Source organism: Dendrobates tinctorius, unplaced genomic scaffold, assembly GCF_039654945.1.
Source record: "Dendrobates tinctorius isolate UK_male_01 unplaced genomic scaffold, ASM3965494v1 ptg000156l, whole genome shotgun sequence".
In the NCBI taxonomy this organism is placed as follows: domain Eukaryota; kingdom Metazoa; phylum Chordata; class Amphibia; order Anura; family Dendrobatidae; genus Dendrobates; species Dendrobates tinctorius.
Window position 1 is genome coordinate 5345626 of NW_027361823.1, and position 26072 is coordinate 5371697.

Below are 26072 nucleotides of genomic sequence, written 5' to 3' on the forward strand. Positions count from 1 at the left end.
GCACAACAGCACGGAGTGAGCCAAGGGAGGAATACGGCTACAGCTGTCTGCCATACAAGGTAGTTCTAAGAGACAATAAGAGAAGTAGGAAGAACTTTAGTGTAACTCAGCACTAGGAGTACTTCACTCAAATAAGCGCTAAGAAGGAGACTGCACAGCCCATCTGCTGAGAGAGAATCCCTGAGCTGCTTCCAGGCTAGCCTGCTCCAGTACCATCTGTAATCAGGACCCTGGACTGCATTTATCAAGTAAAGGTACAGAAATTGCACCCCGCTGTGTCTTTGTCTGCCTCCTACCGTTCCGGCACTGCTACATCCCCATGCCAACCACATCTACACTGCCCTGGGACTACAGCTTCACCTGTGGGGAGCTTTCACATTTTGGCTGCACCATACCATCAGTCCCAGTGGATCTGCATGCAGCGTCGGCTTACCACCTCCCTTGCCGAACACCACGGGTGGCGTCATGAACTATTCCATTAACTACATTCCACCATTTCAGTTCCCCAATTACTTGGGCCCCCAGGGCCACGGACCGGGTCACCGCTGCTGTGACACATCCCGCTGACACCGGCCCGGTACCGAGTACCCCACAGCCCTGGGAGGGCGACCCATTAGCGAACACCATGTCGTGTTTGGAGAGCCCCTGTGTGCACGGCAGGGCCCAAAAGGGAAGGAGCATCGTTTGACTTTTTGAATGGAAAGTTAGCTCCAATCATTAGCGGACACCATGTCGCTTATGGAAAGTATGTAGTGTTCGTCAGGTTGGGGTGTGTGGTATAGTATACACCACACACACACACACCAACCTGACGTACACTACGCCACACACACCAACCTGGCATACACTACGCCACACACACCAACCTGCCACACTACGTCAGGTTGGTGTGTGTGGTGTAGTGTATGTCAGGTTGGTGTGTGATGTGGTGTTGTATTGTAGTGTATGTCAGGTTGGTGTGTGTGGTGTAGTGTACGTCAGTTTGGTGTGTGTGGTGTTGTGTATGTAAGGCTGGTGTGGGTGAGTTCAGTAGTGGAGTGTCAGGATGTGTTTAGTCCACGGACGTGTGATGAATTCTGAAGCATTCATTCAAATACAGTCCAGGTTTGTCAGGACGCGTTTCTCATTGGAAACAAGTTTCCCTTCTTGTCCCCCTTTTATAGCATACCCGGCACCATTTTTTTTCTCTCCTCATAGGGAAAATGTTGCCATGGTACCATACTGGAAACTTGAGTTCCAGGGGGGCTGGGGCGCGCTCCGTCCTCCTCTCCAAAAAACATGGCCTTTATCACCGCCTCCTGGAACTGAAGGAAGGTGTGGGTCTGGCCTGCACATCGTTATAGCACGCATGCGTTATACAGTGCCATTTGTACGATGTGCACAGGCAGTTTTTTATACTATACCTTCGCCTTCCGCATGGCACTATAGGGCTGGAGGACTTGATCAGAAAGATCAACTCCCCCCATGTGTTTGTTGTACCCAAGGGCACAGTCCGGTTTGTGGACCTGTGCTGGGGTACCTCAAATGGTGGTGGCCGTGGTGCTGGGACCATGGATTGTTGTCAAGAAAAAGACATCTCTTTTGTCTTTGAACTTGACCACAAGCATGTTGCCGCTACATTGGGCTGGGCTCTCACCCTTTCGGAGAGGCCGCTCAATTAGGGTAAAGGGAGACCTCTCTGGTTTCTGTGCACGGTACCGCAAGCGACGGTAGCTCTGGCAGAGAGGGATTGAAATAGTGTGATGCTTCTATAAAAGTTATCAACATACAGATGGTAAATTTTATCAAGCAGAGGGTGGACCAAATCCCACACTATTTTCTCACTCACCTCCAGAGCAGGTGGACATTCTGGGGGCTGGATCCTACTGTCCTTTCCTTGGTAAACTCTAAAGCTGAGAGTGTACCCTGATGTACTCTCACACAGCTTGTAGAGTTTTATCCCATACCTCGCCCTATTGCTGTGCAGGTACTGACGGAACTGAAGCCTCCCTTTGAAGTGGATGAGGGATTCATCCACACAAATTTCCCTTTAGGGAATGTACACTTCAGCAAACTTGTTGCTGAAGTGTTCGATGACTGGCCGAATTTTGAACAGTCTATCAAAATTCGGGTCATCGCGGGGAAGGCTGTCGGCATTGTCCCTAAAGTGGAGAAACTTGTGAATCGCCTCAAAACGTTTCCGAGTCATAACCATACCAAATACTAGAGTTTGATATAAAATATCAGTACTCCAGTATTGGCAAATTTCTGGTTTCTTCACAATCCCCATGTGAAGGGCCAGTCCCCAATATTTCATCATTTCTACAGAGTCAACGGGACTCCAAGCAGAAAATGATGAATTTGGGTTTTGGGCAAAAAATTGCTGGGTGTACAAGTTTGTTTGTTCCACCATGAGACTGACGATTGACTCCGAGAAATAGACTTTGAAAAAGTCTATTTCCCTGAAGTTGGCAGTCTCAAACTGGATTCCTGATTGGGGAACGAAATCAGGAATTCGTGGAGCTAAATTTTCAGGGACGGGGGTCCAGGAGGGAGAACTAGTGCAAGGTTGGGCGTGACTAGCACTAGGTTGGGGGAAACTCACACTTAGCTGTGGGACTTCCTCCAAGGTCTCCGACTCTTCCTCCAAGGCCTCCGACTCTTCCTCCCTGGGCTCCAGACGATTTCTCGTCCTGCAACATCTTGGTGGTGATAAGTCTGGGTCGCTGGAGGAGGAAGAGTGGGAGGAATAGAGAAAGGTGGGGTCCTCTCCCTCACTATCAGTTTCGGAGGCAATAATGTCATATGCCTCCTCAACTGAGTAGACCCTTTGTGACTGGGATGAGCGGGACATTGTGTGTGTGGTGTGTGTGCGTGTGTTAAAAAAGCTTTATTATAGTGTACGTGTGTGCGAGTGTTTGGTGAAACTTTTTACTGGAGGAAGGGGCTGTCAGGAGGGTGATGTTAGGCACGCGAGGGGCAGGAAGGGAATGTCAGGCACGCGGGGGGCAGGAGGGGACTGTCAGGCATGCGGGGAGCAGGAGGGGACTGTCAGGCATGCAGGGGGCAGGAGGGGGCTGAGGAGATGGAAGTGGAGATGGAACTAGTGGCAGCAGCAGCAGGGGGGTGATCAGGGGGGCAGGGGGTGATCAGGGGTGATCACTGGGGCTGGGGGATGATCACTGGGGACAGAAAGGGGCTGACAGGCGCAAGGGTGGCAGGAGGGCGCTGAGGAGAATTAGGTGGAGATAGAACCAGCGGCAGCAACAGCGAGGGGGTGATCAGGGGTGCAGGGGGATGATTAGGGGTGTAGGGGAATGATCAGGGGTACAAGGGGATGATCAGGGGTGCTGGGGGATGATCACCAGGGGCAAAAGGGGGCTGTCATGCGCAGGGGGGCAGGAGGTGGCTGAGGAGATGGAGGTGGATATAAAAAGCAGCAGCAGGGGTTAATCAGAGGGGCAGGGGTTGATCAGGGGGGCAGGGGTGGATGGGGGGGCAGGGGGTGATCGGGGTGATCACTGGGGCTGAGGGATGATCATGTAGGGCAGGAGGGGGCTGTCAGGCACAGGAAGCAGCTGAGGAGGCGGAAGCAGCGTGGGGGATGATCAGGGGTGCTGGGGGATGATCAGGGGTGCTGGGGGATGATCACCAGGGGCAGAAGGGGGCTGTCAGATATGGGGGGCAGGAGGTGGCTGAGGAGATGGAGTTGGAAATAAAAAACAGCAGCAGCAGGGGTTAATCAGGGAGGCAGGGGTTGAGGGGGGGCAGGGGGTGATCGGGGTGATCACTGTTGCTGAGTGGTGATCAAGGGGGGCAGGGGGGGGCTGTCAGGAACAGGAGGCAGCTGAGGAGCTGGCAGCAGCAGGGGGGATGATCAGGGGTGCTGGGGGATGATCACCAGGGGCAGAAGGGGGTTGTCAGGCATGGGGGGGCAGGAGGTGGCTGACGAGATGGAGTTGGAAATAAAAAACAGCAGCAGGGGTTAATCAGGGGGCAGGGGTTGATGGGGGGTTCACTGGAGGCTGAGGGGTGATCACGGGTGGGCAGGTGGGGGCTGTCAGGCACAGGAGGCAGGAGGGTGCTGAGGAGTTGGCAGTGCTGGCAGCAGCAGGGGGATGATCAGGGGTGCTGGGGGATGATCAGGGTAGCAGGGGAGAGTGAGCAGAGGTGGGGGAGCTAAAATTAGGCAGCAGGGGAGAAGACGAGTTTACTGGATGTCAGTGGTGGCAGCGGCAGCGGCGGCGAACGCAGGTCAGGGCGGCAGTCAGGCACCTCGCTCCTCAGCTTCCACAGATGGGATGAAGCTGAGGAACGAGGCAGCCATCATTTTACTCTGCCCCTCCACATGTGATTGGAGTTCTAGCGTCACATGGACACTAGCTCCAATCAGATCTCAGGGGGGGGACAAAAAGGTCACCAGGCGTCATCGTAGCCCTGAGGGGGGGGGCGATGCCTCCCCCCTGGGGTCAAGTCTAGGTCCCCCTGTAACAGCGGGAAGGGTGAACTTTCATTGAACCCCATCATCCGACCCACAGGAGGGAGATCTTTTCATGACGCCACATAGGCATCATGGGTCGGATTGGCACCGACTTTCATGACGCCTATGTGGCGTCAAAGGTCGGGAAGGGTTTAAACCTGTTGCCAGGCGGTGGTCACCCATATTCATGAGCTCTGTATGATCCGCTCCCACCAATGATTGGCATATTTCTGCCTGGCTTTTATCATAAGTCATACTGCAAGACTCGTTAAAGGGTTGATTGTGACTTGTAGGATCGCTACTACCAATAGCTGGCGCTGTAGAGTAAAAGTCCTCTTTCTTTCTGAAGAGGCAATTTGCATATGTAAAGTATACTCAGATAGCTGCATAACCCTGCCAGCACCACTTATTATCAGCTTTCTGCCTATGTAGTATATACAGAAAGCTGACAATCAGCAGTGTGGGCGGGTTTATATAGAGCTCTACATTCGGGGAACTGGAAGGTCTGCAGCAGATAAGACAAGGATTTTATCCAAACAGCAGCAAGCAGCCCAGTATGTGACACATCACTTGAATCAGTGTCTCTGCCTTGTGGTGAGCATCTCAATCAGCTGTATGCAGAGGTACACTAAATGCCTCTGTAGGCTGACTATTTAAGCCCCAGACCATGCCCTGGGGTGGAGATAAGGTGGACAACCTTCCACCGGCTCTATGGTTGTCCACAAAAACTCAGCCCTTAATATAGCTGATTAACCCCTCTCAATACATAGTGTGCTTTAGCAAACTTTTGGGTTTCAAATTACTGAAGCTAATAGCCTCAGTGAAACATATCTCCCCTTCAGCACTTTGCTAGTGACTTTGTCACAGCCCCTACATTATGCTGCTCTCCAGTAGCATAGGAAAAACTTGGTGACAGATTCCCTTTAAAGGATATTTCTAACACTACAGGAAACAAATTGGATTGCCATATTCTTTAATGGTTGTGGTGGAAATGCCACTTGGTATTATAGGATTTTAATGCAATGTTCTGTAATGCTACATTATTGCTGCTAGGCTGTATTATACCTTTATATCTAGGTATTGTATTCCTGACTAATGCCACTTTACTGTTCAGCATTGCTATTTTGATTAATTATTAATGTGACCTTGTTACATCTATACCTGTGATGTTACAGATGTGCCACTGATGGATGTTAGGCTGCAGGAGATGTGAGGGATTTATGAGGTTATGACCCGAATTAGCAGGGGAGATATTCCCGCAGGTTAAGAATATGAAACGCATCCTGCAGGGTGATGCTGGGAATAGGGGGAAGCATATGGAAGCTAGAGGTACCAGCAGTAGTGTTTGGGCTGTCATTACAGCCCAATGTGTATTGAATTGCAGGTGAGTCGGCTGAGTCATGGGTCCACGAAGGTCACATCCTCATTTCTCTTATATCATGTCAACAGACCATAAAGGTATGGTGTTCTGTGAAATTGCACAGACAGGCACAGATGGCAGCTGTGCCTGAGAAAATACAGCAGTATTAGGTTACTAGAGGGGATAATTATGCTGGACTGTGCAGGTACTGTGCGGGGACTGTGCCGGGCTGTGCGGGACTGTGCTGGGCTGTGCGGGACTGTGCTGGGCTGTGCAGGGACTGTGCTGGGCTGTGCAGGTGCTGTGCGAGACTGTGCAGGGCTGTGCGGGACTGTGCTGGCCTGTGCGGGACTGTGCTGTGCGAGACTGTTCAGGGCTGTGCAGGTACTGTGCGGGACTATGCTGAGATGTGCGGGACTGTGCTGGGCTGTGCGGGGACTGTGCTGGTCTGTGCGGGACTGTGTTGGGCTGTGCAGGTACTGTGCGGGACTTTGCTGGGCTGTGCGGGGACTGTGCTGGGCTGTGCGGGGACTGTGCTGGGCTGTGCGGGGACTGTGCGGGCTGTGCGGGGACTGTGCTGGGCTGTGCGGCGACTGTGCGGGGACTGTGCGGGCTGTGCCGAATATTGCGAGGCGAGTAGTGAAATACTTGCCAGGATTCGAGTACCGTGAGTACCGCATTACTCGCCGAGTACCGAATCCTAACGAGTATACTTGCTCATCCCTATTATTGACTTATTGTATAGTACATCGCAAGAGCACTGTGCTGCGGTTGTGTATTGTTACTGACTTATTGTATACTACAGTACATCACAGGAGCACTGGACACACTGTGCTGTGGTTGTGTGTTGTTATTGACTTATTATATAGCACAACACAGGAGCACTGGACGCACTGTGCTGTGGTTGTGCATTGTTATTGACTTATTGTATAGCACAACACAGGAGCACTGGACGCACTGTGCTGTGGTTGTGCATTGTTATTGACTTATTGTATAGCACAACACAGGAGCACTGGACGCACTGTGCTGTGGTTGGGTGTTGTTATTGACTTATTGTATAGCACAACACAGGAGCACTGGACGCACTGTGCTGTGGTTGGGTGTTGTTATTGACTTATTGTATAGCACAACACAGGAGCACTGGACGCACTGTGCTGCGGTTGTGCATTGTTATTGACTTATTGTATAGCACAACACAGGAGCACTGGACGCACTGTGCTGTGGTTGGGTGTTGTTATTGACTTATTGTATAGCACAACACAGGAGCACTGGACGCACTGTGCTGTGGTTGGGTGTTGTTATTGACTTATTGTATAGCACAACACAGGAGCACTGGACGCACTGTGCTGCGGTTGTGCATTGTTATTGACTTATTGTATAGCACAATACAGGAGCACTGGACACACTGTGCTGTGTTTGTGTGTTGTTATTGACTTATTGTATAGCACAACACAGGAGCACTGGACACACTGTGATGTTATTGTGTGTTGTTATTGACTTATAGAACACCACAGGAGCACTGGGCACACTATGTTGTGGTTGTGTGTCCTACTAGACATATGTACATAAACAGTGGTGTTGGATGGCAGCCCTGTGTTTTAGTTTTTTTCAGGAGCTTATCTTACACCATGTCTTATGCAATGAGGCAGCACTTAATGTGCCGAAAAATGTTGTAAACATGATATATATTTGTAGCAAGATAATTAAAATTTCATAATGAAACCTATGAAATTGTTGAATTTTCTGCTATTAATAGTGGATGTCACACACTTAGACTTCGTGCAGACAAGTGTATTTTTTTTGTCATCCGAGAAAATCAGATCAATTCTGCTAATCACACTCATCAGACTCTCCACTCATTGACTTGCATGGGTGAGTGCGATCTGAATATTAGATCAAACGTCCATTTTTATACATCAGCAATTATCAAAATTAACAAAACCAAATAAAGTTTCATATGTTAAAGAATTGCAATGGATCAGTAAAAACCAAATGCTATATGATACACTTAGCAATTATTGAAGTTTTTTTGTTTCATGTTTTTGAAATCCGTTCTTGCTAAGCAGAGACTTCCATCTGGAAATTTCCCATCCATCGTTTGCAGATTCTAACTTTTATCTTAATCCAAGAAATGTTCTCCTCGCCACAATCTCATATATAGAAGTCTGATACTATTGAGTAATTTTGTACTGGACTCTTGTGGGGAATGTCTGTCTGGTAGCACAGGGCATGGCATTAGTCGTTCTTCAGCAAGGATGACATCATTGATATTTAACAAGTGTGACTTTAGGACATGCTCACCACGTGTGGTATTTTGGAAATCAACGGGGGCAGCACAGCCTCAGGGACAGAACAGTAGGTGCTTGGCAGGAAGAAAATTAAGGTCACAGGTGGCCAAGTCTTTTGATGAAACTTGCAAATGATGTTAAAGAGACTTTCCTTGTACACAAAGTCTTTTTCACTCTTTATTCTCTGGACTCTTTCTCACCTCCTCCCTTTTTTGTCACATGTAAATAAATTGCGCATTATTTTATAGTCTGCTTCTCCATTGTATCCTAGTGCTTCAGAATGTCATCGTAATGAAAAGGTATCATGTCCCCGATGCATCAGGATTGTTACTCCTACAGAGATCATGTTATACATCTCAAAGATTTGCAAAAACAAATGTACCAGAGGTTAAATACTTATGTTGTAGACATCTGATATAGGGCATATATGGTGGGAATGTGAATCCATGAATCGGTTGTGGGAAGCTTATTACGGATATGTATGAAAGTTACCTTTTCCCTCTGCAATGTCTTAAATAATATCTGAACATCTTTCTTTATGAGTAGAGATACTTAGAGATATTCTACTTATAAGTAGAGATGAGCAGATCAATAATCGGAGGATCAACTTTGAAATTTGCAGTTCCTCGTGAATTGGAACACTTTAAGATAAGATTTGAGGTTCGCAAAACAAACCAAAAACGTATCCAGCATCATTTCCCACTAATCTCTTTTTGTGTGGCCGTGTGGGCCTCCCAATAATGCCCTACACCTATGACCTCTAATGAGTTATCATAGCTTGTATAGTGGTGGTCAATACCTGGGACATCAGAGATCAGTGGTTCAAATTGGAGCATAGTTTATATGTCAAAGTCATTTTCCATCACCGGAGTCACTAGGTAAGTCTCTCTCTCCTATAGGGTTTAAACTCTTATGGTCAGCAGGGTCCTCTCTCCTTTAGAGTGTAAGCTCTTATGGTCAGCAAGGTTCTCTCACTTATATAGTGTAATCTCTTATGGTCAGTAGAGTTCTTTCTCTCTCACATGTAGACTGTAATCTCTTATGGTAGCAAGGTCTTCTCTCAGCTGTAGAGTCTAAGCTCTTACGATCAGCATGGTCCTGTCTCTCTCTCCTGTAGAGTGTAAGATCTTATGGTCAGCAGGGTCCTCTTTCTCTCCTGTAGAGTATAAGCTCTTATAGTCAGTGCCTCCTCTCTCCTGTAGAGTGTAAGCTCTTATGGTCAATGGCGTCCTCTCTCTCCTGTAGAGTGTAAGCTCCTAGGGTCAGTGGGGTCCTCTCTCCTGTAGAGTGTAAGCTCTTATAGTCAGTGGGGTTTCTCTCTCTCCTGTAGAGTGTAAGCTCTTATGGTCAGCAGGGTCCTATCTCTCTCCTGTAGAGTGTAACCTCTTATGATCAACGAGTTCCTCTCTCTCTCCTGTAGAGTGTAAGCTCTTATGGTCAGCATGGTCCGCTATCTCTCCTGTAGACTGTAAGCTCTTATGGTCAGCATGGTCCGCTATCTCTCCTGTAGACTGTAAGCTCTTATGGTCAGCATGGTCCGCTATCTCTCCTGTAGAGTGTAAGCTCTTATGGTCAGCATGGTCCGCTATCTCTCCTGTAGAGTGTAAGCTCTTATGGTCAGCATGGTCCGCTATCTCTCCTGTAGAGTGTAAGCTCTTATGGTCAGCATGGTCCGCTATCTCTCCTGTAGAGTGTAAGCTCTTATGGTCAGCATGGTCCTCTGTTATGATTGAGTCACCGTAGGAGGCAAAAACAGAAAAACTAGCTAAGTCCTGAAAACCAGAGAAGTTGGCAACTATCAGATTGCAGACCCCTGAACCTATCAACACAACTAGCTGTAGCCGTGGGGGGTTCCTACGATGACCTAGACCCCTCGATCACAGCCAGAGAGATACATAGGCCTAAAGAAGGAAAGGGGAAATCTAACTGCCCCAGAGCAGACCCCAAAGCAATAGGCAGCCCCCCACATATAATGACGGTGAAGCAAGATGAAAACACTTACACAGACAGAAAGACAGGCTGAGCAAAGACGGGGCCCAAAAACTACCTAGATAGGAACGGATAGGAAGGCTGCTGTCTGCAATCTGCCAAAACCCTATCAGAGACAAAAGCCAACAAGCTGATATAAAAATGGCCCTGAAGCAACTAAGCTTCAAAAACTAAATCAGCACTCAGGTACTTTCAGAAGACAGAGCTCACGGAACACTGCACACTCCAGCAGGGAGTGGCAGAATCCAAAAAGCAAGAAAAACAAAAACAAATCATAGATGCAAAAGGCAAACAGAAAACTTAGCTTTAGGAGAGCAGGAATCAGACTGGTGTCCAAGAGTCCACAGAGAAATCATTCGCAGGGCAGAAAGGGCGTAGGCTGCCTTAAATCCAGTCAGTGACTCCACTCAGACAATCATCTTCATTAGTCCCAGGTGCCTGATAATCAGGCTCACTACCTTCCTTCACTAGAATAGGGAGTTCACCAGGCCTCAGTGACGGAGGGGAAAATGAACTCACAACAGTCCTCTATCTCTCCTGTAGAATGTAAGCGCTTATGGTCAGCATGGTCCTCTATCTCTCCTGTAGAGTGTAAGCTCTTATGGTCAGCATGGTCCTCTATCTCTCCTGTAGAGTGTAAGCTCTTATGGTCAGTAGGGTCCTCTCTTTCAATTGTAAGCTCTCATGGTCAGTGGAGTCTTTTCTCCTTCTCCTCTCCCTAACATATATTTTACAAGCAATTACAAGCTTTTCCAGTATTGACATTCGTGCTAAATTATTTGCAGAAAATGAAATTATTTGGGAAAATTTGGCAAAATAGACAAATTTGAATTTGAAAAGGTCCACTCATCTATACTTTTGAGTAAAAACCAGTAGTATTAAAGATATTAATTGTGCTCAGACTAAAACAGCTAAATATTGGAAAAATCTAAATTTAACCCCCCCTAGCGGAAATCACAAACCATTTTAACAACATTTTGGCTGGGGTCGCATGAGCGTATATTCTTTCACCTGAGAGAATTGGGTTGATTATGTAGGGCAGGGTTCCCCAACTCCAGTCCTCAAGGCCCACCAACAGATTATGTTTTCAGGATTTCCTTTGTATTGCACAGGTGAAGCAATTATCACCTGAGCAATACTAAGGAAATCCTGAAAACATGATCTGTTGGTGGGCCTTGAGGACTGGAGTTGGGGAACCCTGATGTAGGGGATTGAAGAAGAATTTTCCTTTTATGCCAACGGCCCTTTAAGGAGGTCTAATATTAATATATATTGTAAATGTTGTACAGATATTATTATGCTTTGGTACTGTTACACTATGGTGTATTACCTCCTGGTACTGACACATTATTTGTGTTACCATATTGTATGCCATATATTGATGCTTAGTGTAGGGTGGAGGGCACTGTTAGGGTCCCGTTTCACTTAGCGATGCACTAGCGATCCCGACAATGATACGACCTGTTAAGGATCGCTGGTGCATCGCTAAGTGGTCGCTAGTGAGCTGCCAAACAGGCAGACTTCTTCATCAACGCAGCAGCGATACGGCGATCCATCGGCGGTCGTTGTTACCTGTCACACCGCAGCGATTCAGACGACTCCCAACTGTGTCCCTGCGTTCTGCGATGCTGAAGAGATCGCTTGTCGGCGTCAAACACAGCGATGCACGCTGGCCAGCGTGACGCCAACGACGAAAAAATGGCCCAGGCCTTTCGAGCACAATCAGCAATATCCAGCGGGGGGGCCGGTCGCAGGTACGCGTCACATGTAGCGAGATCGCTGGCAAGGTCGCTGTTGCGTCACAAAATCGGTGACGCTTTAGCGATCTCGCTATGTGAGAAGAGGCCTTTAATATATAGTTCCATTAGACTGGGTAAGCGTAGTCATGTTGACGGCCACTAGATGGGGGTATACTAGTGGGCCTTGTTAGGTATAGTTGATAGATAGTTCACATAGAGGTTATCTGTAGGAGGAGCTGCTATGGGTTAAGTAAATGTAGGTTATAGGAATAAGGCAGAAGGGTGAGCATGCCCGACAAGTCCACAAGGGCTCTAAGCCCAGGACGCCATAGCAGCTACGCAACATTGTTTGAAAAGAAGAAAAGCACGAGCACAGTCAGACGGGTGCTGGATAAGACCAGAACAGCTGGGTGAAATTGCACTTTATGACAGGAGCAGGAACGAAAAGGAAGAAGTGGTCCAAAAGTCGTGCAGGGCGCAGAGTATTCACCATGTGGCAGATATTAAATAGGGCTGAAGCCTGCAAGTCTGAGGCGAAGCGGATGAACGGGATCTCCTATATCTTGAGGTCTCACAGGAGTGATGCTGCAGTACCGCCAAGGGTGCTACTACCCCGTAATGCGTGTGAGGATACAGAAAGTAAGCAAGGGAAAGTGCAGGAGGAATGCTGTGTGGACTGTAATGTAACTGATGTGTCCGGGACCATTGAAGGAGAAAGTAAAATCATTTGTTTGGCATCAGAACCAGTATCTGTTCCCGTTATTTCAACCCTGAGCACTGGAACCAAGTGTGCAGGAGCTGGGTCGCACCACAGTGGAATCCCTGTCCATGAACCAGCAACCCAAACAGGTACGCCGGTAGAAGCTGATGGTTTTTCTGTAGGAGGAGGTCAGGACACCAGAGCCCTGGTGTCCTCAGTTGTGACTACTGTCCTGGCTCCCTCTTACAATTACACACTCTGAAAGTATGATCAGAGTTTTTTTGATTGCAGATTGGTCCAAGTGCGATCTGACAAAACATCGGATCACACTCGAACCAATCTTATTTTATGTAACTGTGCACAAACCCAATTTTCTCCTCAAACTGATCCGGTTCAAGGGAACAATTGCAGGATGTCCGAGTTTGATCTGATCACCGGAACGCACTCGTCCATGCAAGTCAATGACTCCATGGAAAACGTTAGACTGCACATGACATCTGAGTGTGGTCCGATTTTTAAGGACTGACAGAATGGAGAAAATAGAGACTTTTTTCCCCAACTTCTCCTCATTTGAGACAATCAGATCACACTGTTATCACACATTAATCACGCTCTGATCAGAATTTGATCACAGTGTAATTTGCATAATCAGCCCAATTCTCTCAGATGAGACAAGATACAGTCGTGTGACCCCTAGCCTTAAAGGGAATCTGTCATGACCCCAATCTCTTTTAATGCAATCATCCATATTATCATCCGAATGTGATCAGGGAGTCTATATTTACATCCTTATATCCATGTTGTTTACCCGCATGTCCATTTTTACATGAACAATTTAATAAATAGTTAAGATCAATGACAGTTTTCTATCTTTATTATTGTACTGTCTCCATGAAAAACCCCTGACATATGGATGTTAAACTGTTTGTGATCCATTGTTTTAAGCCTCCTATGACTGGGTGAATCTGATCCAGAATATGGATCAATGTAGTGCATGCTGTGAGTTCTTACATGCAGACCATCGGTCCATGTGTAAAAACGTTCATATGAACTACTTCACACACATTGAGTATTTGGTGAGTTTTTTACCCCAGTATTTGTAATCAATAACCAGGAGTGGAACGGTCAGAGGAAAAGCATAATGGAAACATTTGCACCATTTCTGCATTTTTCACCCACTCCTGGTTTTGGCTTACAAATACTGGCGTAAAAAACTCACCAAATTACTTGTATTGGTCAGTTTGCTATCTGTAAGACATCAGTTTTGCAAAAGGACCTTTAACACTAAGGGCCCCGTTACACGCATCAATGTCCCAGCGATCCCACCAACGATCCAGCGTGGATGGGATCGCTGGGACATACTTAGCTGATCGCTGGTGAGCTGTCACACAGACAGCCCCACCAGCGATCAGGACCAGTGAGCAAGCTGGTATCCAATGTAAACAGCGGGTAACTAAGAGCTGCACGGCTCCTAGAAACCCGCTGTTTACATTGGAAACCAGCGTGCAGTGTCGCTGATCACTGGTCTCTCGCTGCCACATGCAGCGATGCGCGCTGGCCAGCGGGAGACCAACGATCAAAAAACGGCCCAGGACGATCCTGCACGATTAGCGATACCCGGCGAGGGGGCGGTCGCTGATACATGTCACACACAGTGATCTCGCTGGCTATATCGCTGTGTGTGACAGGGCCTTTACATCTGAATGAACCTAAAGGACATTTCGTAGCAAGATAATTATGGTTGAGCGTTGTTAAAAACCCTTGTTTCACTATTATCTTGCTGTGTACACAGGCTGCCAATCAGCTCGCTCATAAAGGCCCCATCTCACATAGCGAGATCGCTAGCGAGATCGCTGAAGCGTCACCGATTTTGTGATGCAACAGCGACCTCGCCACCGATCTCGTTAGCGATCAGGCCCCCGCTGCGATGTCGCTGATCGTGTTCGAATGTCCTGGGCCATTTTTTGATCGCTGGTGTCCCACTGGCCAGCACGCATCGCTGTGTTTGACACCGACAAGCAACATCGTTAGCGACTCAGAAGTCGTGGACGCAGGCGGGAGTCGTCAGAATCGCTGCTGTGTGACAAGGTCGCAACGACCGCCGATGTCTTTGCTGCGTCGTTGAATAGATCTGCCTGTTTGGCAGCTTACTAGCGACCATTTAGCGACACACCAGCGATCCTTACCAGGTCATATTGTTGTCGGGATCGCTGGTGCGTCGCTAAGTGTAACGGGACCCTAAGGGTGAAATGATGATTTGCGCAGCGTAAAAGAACATTGTTCATGCATTATCTTGGGTAAACAGAGCTCATGCTCCTGAGAACCATGGCAGCCTATTGTCGCAGACCGTTATAATATAAATCGCTTAGTGGGCATTGTTGGCTGCAATCAAACGACCACCGATAGGTAAAAGTTTACCGATCGCAGGCACCATCCTGCCGTTGGTCCGTCCATGTAATGGACATTTAGGCTACGATCACACGACCGTAGGTTCTCTCATCTCAGATAATCAGGCCAATTATGCAAATTGACAGTATGATCAAACTCTGGTCAGCATGGTGTGATCAGATTCTCGGATGAGAGAATCGTAGCACACCGTAAGAAGATGGAGAACAAAATTTCTCCATTGTGTCTAAATGCAGCCTGATCATTTGCACGCACTCATTGATTTATATGGCTGACAGCGATACGATAATCGGATCAAACTTGGACAAGCTGCAAGCCAGGCCAAGGAAAAAAATCAGACATGTGCGCGGCCCCATATAATAACAATAATAACATTGCTCCAAGCCCGATCTGATGTTTTGTCCGATCCAACTTTGACGAAAAATACGGTGGTGTAAGTGAGCCCGAAGTCTGTTAGTCTCCATTGTCTTATTTGTACATGTACCCTCTGATTTGTAAAGTGCCATGGACTATGTTGGCGCTACATAGATAAAAATATGCCATTGTCCAGATTACTGTATTGAAGGCGACACTGTTGGATCCCATTGGATAAGGATGCACGTTACCCCATGGATCTGATGGGAAAAGGATGAAAGTGTGCTTGAGTTATGGGAGAAAATAAAATCCTGTAACCTGATTCTAGTGATTTCTGAGCGGGGACACCATGGCTCAGCATTGGCAGGAGCAGCTCAGGGGGTGGAGTGCAAGGACTTAGCATTGGAGTACAGGCACCTGAGTTTGAATACTGTGGCTCAGCATCAGAGTGGAGACATAGAGCTGACATGTGGAGAATTTCAAAATTTCCTCTGGATCTGTGTGGGCTTAGATAACAAGCATTGGATATAAAGAGCTGAGGCTGCTGCTGACCCGGAGCTCAGTCTATGGTAAGCAGATCTTAGTGTAATCTACAGAAGTTATGGCAGGAATTCCTTTAATCTGTGTAGCTGAGTAGGCAAGCGGGCTCTATACGGCATCTAATACGTCCTGGGAGAAAACGCATTGACAGAAGTTGGCGTTTATGGTTTCATATTATTATTACTTTTATTAAGCAATCATTAATTTAGCCTTGTCTCCAAATAAACTAAATTATTATCTTATTGCTACTTAGTTTAATAAGAGATGAGGCTGAAATAATGATGACATAGAACTAGGGAAGACCACTTTTCTGATATGAGATTACAATCTAAATTATCTATATTTAATTGTAAGTTTTGAACATCGGGTTGAAAAAAAAAAAAAAAAAATATATATATATTATTCAAGATCTTTTTTCGTTTGAGAAAGTGATGGAAATTTTATCAAAATCATACTAATGAAATTTTCGCCGGGAACATTTAAATCTGCACATAATATATTAGATAACGTGTCTTAAAACGGTTCTTTTTATTCTGCTTTGTCTAAATCTGGAACTGAACTACATTTAGTTATTGTATAACTGCGTAATTTTGCCCCCCCAAAAATATTTCCTGGGTTGATTATAAAATATATATATTGAAAATATTGTATACAATCCACTATTAGGCCATAGATGGACACGTTTCTATTATTGGGAATCGCTTTACATCTTTCTACTCATTATTTTGTCTTTGTGTTCTCTTCTTTTTCTGTCTGGCTTGATATTAGTGTTGGTTTAGATGATCTCACCATCCTCCGCAGAGATGTTGGCAATCCAGATCTTTATGCTCCAGCAGAGGAGGGCAGGCCAGGTAATGGCCTCGGGGTCGGGAGCGGCAATGTGTGTAATAAAGCGAAGGATTACACACTGCATGTCACTTACATAAGACGAGCTCTGGCCTCCGCAGTCAATGAGTGTGAAGTTCTCCCATATGTTGAATAAATCCATAGTTTTCTATTGGGCGTGGGTCAGATGATCGTATTTCCTCTCATCTGAGAGAATCGGACCGATTATGCCAACGACAGTCTGATCAAAGGTTGATGCGTTTGATTCAACTTTCTCAGATGTGTAGAAGATGTCAAAAAGTCTACATTCTGCCAGTCTATGAAAATTGGACTGCATTCGGATGTCATCTGAGTGCTCTCCAATTTTTTTTATTTTTTGACGGACACATTGACTTCCATGGCCGAGTGCCATCAGATTTAGACTCTGTCTGAGGAAAAAAATCGGACAAGTGTAAGGCCCTATAGGATAATATTAGTTCAAGTGAGATGCGGTTTTGTCGGATCACACTTGGACTGAAAATACAGTGGTCTGCATGATCCCTTACTGAGATATAGCAAGCGATCAGTATCTGATTGGCTAGTATACTATTACCTGAGGTGTACTAATTATACCGATACAGTTGAATGTGGCGCACAGGGGGAGGCAGCACCTGGTGGGCCCTCCTGACTCATGAGCCCCATGGTGGCCACTGGCTGTGGGCCCCTGGGGGATTGGGGGCCCTGGGCAGCTGCCTAGTCTGCCAGCCCCTAACGCAAGCCCTGCTAAACAGTAACTAAACTTCTCAATATATCTGCATACTAAAAGGATACCATACCAATACTCCTCTATTGCTTGTTTTTTCAACTCTTGGATTATCAACCAAGTATTATTATATTAGATATTTAAAAAACCAATGAACGTGATCTCTTATCAGATATTCCACAACCTCCTATTCCTTTATAAAATCTCTTACTCCATTTGAGCATTAAGCAGAGAAACAAACATCGACATTTGCTCTTGTAATAACTAACGTCACCCATATTTCCTTGGTTTCGCAACATGTACTCTCCCCCTTACTCCATCCTCTTACTGGAAAGGGAATAATAAAATACAGTTTGATCCTATTTAGGTTAATGACGTTCACATTTTCTGCCTGACATTTCTCCAAATGTGATGCAGATTTTTCATGTCATGTGACAAATTTGGGCACCTTCCTTTTAAAACAACATGCAATAAGTGGTGTGAATGTGCACTAGGTGGCAGCACTGAGTAAGGCTGGGAAACAGACATTTGAAACATTTGGTGGCCATGCGTGTTCTATAAAGGAATGTGCTCTGAAGTAACAATAACAACGTCCGGGTCGGCTTTATTATCAGGGCCTGTCCATGTAGGTTGTATACACTTTATACTATAAACAGATCAGAAATATGATTACTTTCATCATATACACTTTACGGTATATTTGTTTTACTCCCTTATATAGCACCATCATATTTACGGATAACATCACTGTCCCCAATGGGTTTCATATTCTAAATTCCCCATCAGTACATAAGGTGAAATAAGTATGAAGACGTCACCATTTTTTTTAAATAAATACATTTCTAAAGGTGTTATTGACATGAAATGCTCACCACAAACCATAATGTCCGTAAATTAAGTTACGTGTAATAAAGAGAAATGACACAGGGGAAAAAGTATTGAACACATTTACTGAAATCTAATATTTCATACAAAAGCCTTTGATGACGACAGCTTCAGGGCACCTCCTGTTTTGAGAAACTAGTCGCAGGCATTGCTCAAGTGTGATTTTGGCCCATTCTTCCACATAAACACTCTTCAAATCCTGAATGTCCCATGGGTTCCTTCTATGAACTCTGAACTTTAGTTCCTTCCATAAATTTTTTGTTGGATTCAAGTCCGGGGGTTGGCGGAGCCACTCCAGCAGCTTTATTTTCCTTTCTCTGAAACAATTGAGTTTCCATGGCTGTGTGGTTGGGACCACTGTCTTTCTGTGACTTTCTGAAACACCCACCCTCGTTTTATCTTCATCATCCTAGTAGATGGCAGCAGATTTTTATTGAGAATGTCTCGGAACATTTGTCCATTCATCTTCAGGCATCACACACTTGTGCCCAGGCCTGTATGGCAGCACACCTAGAAATGGCTAACGTAGGTCTCTGCGCTGTGATACAAGCGTGTGCACAAGTGCGTGCTGCCTAAATCTGCATTTACATGGGATGATCTAATATAATTAACGAGGTCTTCATATGTAAATGAGTATTAATTTCGGATAAATCCTCCCATCTAATGCGAATGTGGATAAGAGCAGATGTTGGGGGTATTCAAGAATGACTGCATTTGTATTGAAGTGAAAGGTGTATAGTTTTCTGGTTTTATGTTTTTGGTCTTTTTTTAGCACTTTTATTATTGTTTTTACAAAACATTGACTATAATAATAAGGTACAGTAAAAAATGTACAAGTGAATTTACACCAGGGCAGTTCTTGTTCCAAGAACACATTTTTTCCTTGCCCTGTAAGAATCATTTCAATGAATCCATTTACCAGGACATTTTTTGTTAGCCACTTATCTGTGAATTGTGTGGACTTTACCATTCGTCCCCTCGGCCTGCATTCTACAGTGCATACAGTACTTTAACCCCTTCAAAGCGAAATCAGCACTTGGATATTCCTAGTTTTACTTTGTACATAGTCCGTGATCACACTTAAAGCTTTCTAGTATGATGTTCATAAATGACATGGGTTCCCAAAGACTTACCGTATGCCTTATAGCATGAAATATCAACTCACCTTTCCTTTGAACTGTTTTATGTATTGATCCTGTTATTGCTCCTGAAAGTAGATGAATACATTGATAAGTAGACGTGTTGTCAGCGTATAGTTGCTACTGTTAGGCCAGGGTCACACTTGCGAGTGTGATGCGAGAAACTCGCATCAATACCCTGCACTGCCGCCGGCGCTCCGACCGGAGCGTGTGGCTGCATGTATTTCTGTGGAGCCGCACATTCCGGTCCCGAGTGCCGGCGGCAGTGCCAGGTATTGATGAGAAAGACTCGCGCGAGTTTCTCGCATCACACTCGCAAGTTTGACCCCGGCCTTAGAGTTAAAGAGGTTGTCCACTCCTTTGACATTGATGACTTATCCTTAGGATTGGTCATCAATGTCTGATCCTCTGGGGTCCACCACCCGCCACCCACATCAATCACCTATTCTCGTTGCTGGCGACGACTGGAAATGCTCAGTTACGGAGCTGCTCCATTTACTGATAGTGGCTGCGACCAGGTACTGCACATCTACCCCCATATTCAAATCTGAAATCTCCTTCACTTTGTGGTAATTTAAAATATTAATTTTTGGGAAAAACATGGCAAAACACAAGCTCTTGGACATGCCTACTGGGGTACGGGAGGGTCACTGAAACGAGTGTCGAGGCGTTCTAATGGTTTACTAAGAATTTTGACTATTGCACCCCTTTGGATGTTTGCAGGTAGTGTAGAAATTAAGCTTAATGTTTTATTTCACTTCTAAGTTTTAGTACTTCCTGCATAAGATTCTCTAAAAGAATCATCTGATTTTGCACAGAGGTGTAGTAAGAATGCTCAACAATGTAATTTCTTCATTGAAGGGGTAATTGATGGGGATGTCAACTAATTAGTCCATGAATTGTACATCTGGCTCTCTTTATCTCCCAACCTTCACATTTGTGTCACATGCAATTATTCTCCCACTACCATAATTACTGTTCCCTTCCACCAACAGCGCACATTTCCTGATAAACGCTAAACGGCCATGAGCGGCCCGCCATCATTAGTTACACATTGCTCAGTACCACAAATGCCAAAACTGGCAGGAGGGAGTTATATATACAAAACATTTACAATAATGGTATAGTCACTAAGTTAACCAGTGTTTCATTTACAGAGTGTTGCAAAATTCACATGACTCCTCTGTCATCGAAATCTGTGTAGTAATCATTAATGTTAATTTATTTGGTGTGCCTGTTTACTGACATCTCGGGGGGAATAGAAGCCTGTCAGTAAAAGTGTTTTGTAGAAAATTACAGGCTGGAATTATGTCAAACATCAATTAATAAAAAGGATTTCTACTTTTGACAATTTTTTTTTTTAAGAATGTACACTGAAAATATGATAACAATAGGCATCTATTGGAAGACAGAGCCTCAGAAGTTTAATATAACGGCAGTGTCTCCACGGGAAAAACGATGCCTCACATTGTGATCACTAAAAATCAAAAAGCTGTGGCACATAGACATGCTGGGTCTTCCAGAAAGATAGAAGGGTAAAGGAGTTGTTGGGTCTTCTGTGTCCGTGACTGTAGACTTCTGAGTCCTCACAGTATGCGCATGGTGGTTCTCCAGTTTTGCTGATGAGAACGGGCAACCACATGGCCGCAAGTACCGTATGTGATTTCAATACTAATATAGGTATTCAAGTGACACTGCATGTGTCACGCCCACCCTGCATGTGTCACTAAGTGTTATTTAGTGTGTGTAAGGAAGTGGCAGGGATCCTCGTGTACCTTCTCTCTCCTGGACACTGTTCACACGGTTACATGCGGCACCTCATTTTTAATGTGTGGTTTCCTAATGCTGTTGTCATGTAATGTGATGCATTTGTTATGTATTGTGCTTTAGCTTAGGGATAGATTAGGATGCAGTATAAGACCATAGGGGATTAGAGTACAAGGGGGGCATCATAGAGATAGGATAGAATAAATTTTAGAGTTAGTAAGGTATAAGTAGCATAGGGGTTAAGTAAATGGGAGGGGCACAGAACAGGGAGATATAGGAAAGACACTTCCTGGTTGTGTCAGTGGTTTGGCAGTGGGTCAGTAATGGTGTGGGGTGGCATTTCTTTGGAGGGCCACACAGCCCTCCATGTGCTCACCAGAGGTAGCCTGACTGCCCTTAGGTACTGAGATGAGATCTTCAGACCCCTTGTGAGACCATATGCTGGTGTGGTTGCCCCTGAGTTCCTCCTAATGCAGGACAATGCCAGACCTCATGTGGCTGGAGTGTGTCAGCAGTTCCTGCAAGATGAAGGCATTGAAGCTATGGACTGGCCCACCCGTTCCCCAGACATGAATCCGATTGAGCACATCTGGGACATCATGTCTCGCTCCATCCACCAACGTCACGATGCACCACAGACTGTCCAGGAGTTGGCAGATGCTTTAGTCCAAGTCTGGGAGGAGATCCCTCAGGAAACCATCCGCCGCCTCATCAGGAGTATGCCCAGGCGTTGTACAGTAGGGAGGTCATACAGGCACATGGAGGCCACACACTCTTTAGCATTTTTTCCTTATGAGGCATTTCCACTGAAGTTGGATCAGCCTGTAATTTGATTTTCCACTTTGATTTTGAATATCATTCCAAATCCAAACCTCCATGGGATATTCATTTTGATTTACATTGATAAATGTTTTATTGTTCTGAACACATTTCACTATGCAATGAATAAAAATTTGCAACTGGAATATTTCATTCAGAGATATCTAGGATGTGGTATTTTGGTGTTCCCTTTTATTTTTTTTAAGCAGTGTATATATGTCACCCACATTTGAATAGAAGGGATTCAGTACTGAAAATACCATATTTCAATATGGGTTTGTAACTGCTATTATTGACTCTCATCACTATGAAGCCTGTGTAATGATCAAACTCGGGCATGCAGCAATTTTATTTTTCTTTGGTCAATCTCTGTCCAAGCAAAAAAATCTGACATGCACGGACCCATAGCATAACATTGGTCCGGGTATGATGCAATGTTTTGTCTGATCACACGTGGACTGATAATACGCCCGTCTGCACCTGCTCTTACAGTGATCATAAGCTGTACTTCCTTCACCAGTTACTGACTTTAGCAGTCATAAGCTGGCAACTATAGGCCGGTGAGTCTGACTTCTATACCAGGAAAGATCTTTGAACAAATTATTAAACAACATGTATGTCAGTACCTGGATAAGAATGAAGTGATTAAACAGAGTCAGCATGGGTTTGCAACTAATAAGTCATGTCAGACTAACTTAATTTCCTTCTATGACAGAATCACTGATTGGGTGGATAAGGGAAATGCTGTAGATATTGTATATCTTGACTTCAGCAAAGCATTTGACAAAGTATCTCACACAATCCTTATTGAAAAAATGGCTAAGTATGGAATGGACAAGGGAACTGTTAGGTGGATTCATAACTGGCTTAGTGATCGGATCCAAAGAGTGGTTGTAAATGGCTCTACATCCAGTTGGAAGAATGTCTCAAGTGGGGTACCACAGGGCTCTGTCCTGGGTTCTGTATTGTTCAACATCTTTATCAATGATTTAGATGAAGGAATCGAGGGTAAATTGATTAAATTTGCTGATGACACAAAGCTTGGAGGGATAGCTAATACTAGAGAAGAGAGAGAGATGATTCAAAAAGATATAAATAGCAGTGCAGAGCAGTGAGCAGCAACTAACAGAATGGTTTTTAACAGGGAAAAATGCAAAGTACTACATCTGGGCAATAAAAATGAAGAAAGCATATACAGAATGGGAGGATAAGGGCTAAGCAACAGCACATGTGAAAAAGACTTGGGTAATAAAGATTATTATACTAATAGATAACAGTCTGAATATGAGTCCACAATGTGATGCAGCAGCAAAAAAGGCAAATGCAATTCTAGGATGTATTAACAGAAGCATACAGTCTAGATCACGTGAAGTCATTATTTCCCTCTACTCTTCTTTGGTCAGACATCATCTGGAATATTGTGTCCAGTTTTGGGCACCACATTTTAAAAAAGACATCAACAAACAAGTTCAGAAAAGAGCGACCAGAATGGTGACCAGTCTGCAAACCCTGTCTTATGAGGAAAGGTTGCAGGATTTGGGAATGTTTAGCTTGCAGAAGAGAAGACTGAGAGGAGACTTAATAGCTGTCTGCAAATATCTCAAGGGCTGTCACATTGTAGAAGGATCATCTTTATTCTCATTTGCACAAGGAAAGACTAGGAGCAATGGGATGAAACTGAATGGGAGGAGACACAGATTAGATATTAGAAAAATCTTTTTGACAGTGTGATCAATGAGTGGAACAGGCTGCCACGACAGGTGGTATGTTCTCCTTCAATAGAAGTCTTCAAACAGAGGCTGGATAGACATCTGTCTGGGATGATTTAGCGAATCCTGTTTTGACCACGGGGTTGGACCAGATGGCCCAGGAGGTCCCTTCCAACTCTACGATTCTATGATCACCCTAAGGCTCAATACCCGGCACTGGGGACCAGAGTGTGCGGCTGCATGTATTTCTATGCAGCTGAGCTCTCCAGTCCGAGTGCCATCGTCAGTACCGGGTATTGAGACGTGAGACTTGTGCAAGTGTGACCCCGGCCTACCGCAGGTACTTGCTTGCTGCAGCCATGTGAATGATGCATACCATAAATATGATTGTTGCAGTAAGAAAATACCTACCGGGATCAAAGTAGCGACAGTGATGGAGCGGCGGGGGACTGAGCAGGTGACTATAAGCATTATTATTTTTTACTTTTGAAAACTTTTTAAATCCTGAAAAATCTTTCTCTTTGGAAGTATGGAGTATAGAAGTATGCTCGGCCAAGAGTGATGACCTTGAATAATCTCAAAATACGAGATAATCTTTGGAAATAATTTTCTTTACTGTTAATGAGCATAGTGGATCCTGACTCTACGGTCTATTTCCCATCGGTCATTCACAAATAGCACATTAAATCAAGTAGATATGGTTATACGTCAATAAAGTGTGGCTATGTATACATTTCCACATGAATTGTAACCTTCTCAAGAAACGGACTGTTTTTCTTTCATGAGTCACCCGTTTTGCCTCCATGTTTCATCTTTTTTAAAAATTGAAGGTGAACTATCTCAATTTTAATTATTGAGTCTTAACAATGGATTAGTGTACTTTACTTTTCCATTTGTGTTTCATGAATTTTTCAAAGTCTGTCTTCCATGTTTTATATGGATACCCGTAGACCAGGGGTCCCCAACCTGTAGCTCGGGAGCCACATGTGGCTCGCAGTCCCATGAATTATGACTCGCGACTGTCTCCCAGCTTCGTGCGTTAGCTCCGGGTCTAGAAAACAGGTATGAAGAGCACATCTCAAAATGGTGAAATTTGTGAGTAGCCCAGCACAGAAGAGCAGATCCTGGATGCAGGTATACTGGACTTAGGGGTTGAGACATGATTTAGGAATAGTACGCTGGAGGATGCTACTACCTGTTAGAGGAGGTTCTTGAAGCTGAATGTGACAGTGTATTGGGAGTCCTTGATGGGAGAATACTGAATGGGGGATTGTGGGAACCCCTGGATCTCAGTGTACTGCTTTGGAATGATTTATATGGAAAAACTTTGGTTATGATTATACCCAGTAATGGGGGCTTTGGTTGAGACTACTTTGAAGGGAGGCAGGAGCTGGATGTGGCTCATGTCCCTCTCTCAGTGCTGAATGTGCCTCGTGGCCCTCTGTTTTAAGCTGAATGTGGCTCTCAAGGTCAGAAAGGTTGGGGACCACTGCCATAGACTAAAGGTTAAGTCTGATCTGGAAATCAAGGAGAATAGGACGTACTCTGAGTCTCACAGACCAGAGACAAGGATCCATTTTTAAAAAGGATCTGTGTCTGGATCAATGAAACACTATAGGTCCATGTGCTGCCTAAAGGAAGAAAAGAAAACCTCCAAAAACTGGACAGCACATAGATGGATGAATGTAGTCCAATTCCAAAAACCAAGTATGAAACAGGAAACCAGCAGAATTCTGAATGTAGCTTTTCATAGATTCAGAGATAAACATTGAACAGCTCATTACATAAAAAGTTGCAATCTGATTGAGCCTTCAAACATTTATTATTAACTAGATGGTGGCCCGATTCTAACGCATCGGGTATTCTAGTCTCTCTCTCTCTCTTGACGGTAGCAGAGGCGTGCATCGTCCCAATCAGCGATGCAGGATTTCCGTTACAGACAGAATTAGACGATAATATAGTAGATGTTTTTATTTATTTTTTTATCAGAACAGGGCTTGTGTGTAATTTAAAACCAATAGTAAAGATTTCTAAAGTGATAAAATATACATTAATGTTTAATGGGGTAAACATATTGTTTCAAAAAGCAGATTCTTTTTTTCTTAAAATAAACTAATTATATGATTCCTTTAAATCTGCCAACCCCCATCTTCAAAATAAGAGGTCAAATTTTTATGAGAAATGTTGGCTTATTGTGTGAATAGGGGGATATCGGACCGGGCTTTGTTAGGATGCATGTTTTTGGTGAACCTTTTTGTCCAGCCTGTCAGTTTGGAATTTCATATAATCTCTACAGAGTTAATTTGATTATACCAGTCATGTAGAAGAAGGTGCAGCCAGTGATCTTTTGG

The 26072-nt window shown here is 44.9% G+C and overlaps 1 protein-coding gene across 3 annotated transcripts in view; it reads left to right on the forward strand.

Moving 5' to 3' along the window:
• Window positions 1-26072, forward strand: part of SLC16A12 (solute carrier family 16 member 12) — a 192397-nt gene that overhangs the window by 61651 nt on the left and 104674 nt on the right. Inside the window, exon 1 of one of the 3 annotated variants that reach the window (XM_073548171.1) lies at window positions 15715-15864. The exons of the other annotated variants lie outside the window; for them this stretch is intronic. The gene's annotated coding sequence lies outside the window, so the exon portion shown is untranslated. Of the gene's footprint in view, window positions 1-15714; window positions 15865-26072 lie in introns of those variants that run through there. 3 annotated transcript variants of the gene reach the window in all.